Source organism: Dipodomys spectabilis, unplaced genomic scaffold (assembly GCF_019054845.1).
Source record: "Dipodomys spectabilis isolate Male_0828 unplaced genomic scaffold, ASM1905484v1 ptg000040l, whole genome shotgun sequence".
Taxonomy (NCBI): domain Eukaryota; kingdom Metazoa; phylum Chordata; class Mammalia; order Rodentia; family Heteromyidae; genus Dipodomys; species Dipodomys spectabilis.
Genome location: NW_024870717.1, coordinates 1,609,386 through 1,611,079, shown reverse-complemented (window position 1 = coordinate 1,611,079; position 1,694 = coordinate 1,609,386).

Sequence of the window (1,694 nt, the reverse complement as noted above, 5' to 3'; positions counted from 1 at the left end):
AAGCTGAGAAAAGCCTGATCCTGGTGTAACTCTAACAAATGTTTCAGGTTTCCCCCATTGCTGGCTGTGCCTGGAATGAATGAAGTGGTTTTGCAGCTCACTTCCCTGTTGAGTGTGTACATTCTGCCTCCTAATTCTGCAGGCCTAGTTCTCTGTACCTAGCCTGGCTTTTGAAACAGTTTGCTGTCCTTCAAATATAGTGTTACACTGGAGTTCTTCCTGCTAACAGAGCTGGGCTTGGATCCTGCGAACTTCATTTGAACCCCGATTGGGTCAATAATATTTCTTTCCTTCTTCTGTAGATCAAGAACTCCAAGAACATTTAGAGTGCAAGTAACTTCTCATCACCAAGGGAAACACAGGAATTTCTTAGGCATCTGACCTTTCAGAACAGGAAGTCAGAATGTCCTAGACTTCCCTGCCTTGGCGGGTTTCACCCTGTGATAGAGACCTCAGACTCCTGAGCTAGGGTGATGGGCGTGAGCTATTGGATCTCTGCTAGGGTCAGAACTGTAATGACATTGACATTGCTTATCACAAAGGGCTTGGGGAGCATATTAAGCCTTTCAACAATGTGCCTTTCAGAACCCTGTAGGACCCACGTTTATAATGCTAGAATCTGAGAGGCTGGGCTTATGGATGTGCTACACTTGAACCTTGAGGTCTGACTCCAATTCTGGTGTACATCAGCATTCATGTTCCAAAAAATATTCTCATAAATAGCAAATAGGAAAATTACTTTGATTAACCCTCACTCTTTTTCCAGTTGTGTGTTTCAAACTGAAGCCTGGGCGCTGTCCCTGAGCCCTTCAGCTCAAGGTAAACACTCTACCTCTTGACCCACATGGGGTTTTTTGATGGTTCATTGGAGGTAAGAGTCTAACAGGCTTTCCTTCCCTAGGCTGTCTTCAAACTGGTATCTTAAGATCGCAGACTCCTGACAAAGTAGGTTTCCAGAGCCACTGGAATCTGGCATATTGTTTTTGCCAGACCTGGGGCTTGAACTTAGGGCCTGAGTACTGTCTTTGAGCTTCTTTTTCTCAAGGCTAGCACTCTACCACTTGAGCCACACCACAGCTGCTGGCTTTTTCTGAGTATTTTGCAATGAGGATTCAAACCCTGGCATTGGATTCAAACCCTGGCATTCATGCATGCTGAGCAAGCTCTCTACCACTAAGCCACATTTCCAGCCCCAACCTTACGATTTTATCCCTCACCTTGCCTATCCACAAGAAAAAGCTTCTGAGTATAAATCATCAAAACAAATCCCTATAGGAAGTTGTCCAAAGATAAATAAGACAACGCTCATACTGGGGACAGACGCTAACCATGTAATGACTTGACAAATGCCTCCATTTAATTATGTATCATGTTTCAACACTTAAGTATTAATGAAAATGAGTCAATGTACTGAATTATTGTGTATAATTTTATAATATATGTACACAACATAATAACTATCATGTGTATAACAATACTAAATACAATAAACAATAAAATGTATAAAATAAAAATTAAATACAAAGTCAATAATAATAATCATAATATGAAAAAAGCATGCATATGTACCTATATATCTTCTATTACACATGTATACAAATATTTTTTCTATTGCAGGGCCTTAATTCAGGCCCTGGGAACTCTAGCTTGAAAATCTTTTCCTCAAGGACAGGGAGCTTAGCCTTCACCCAAGG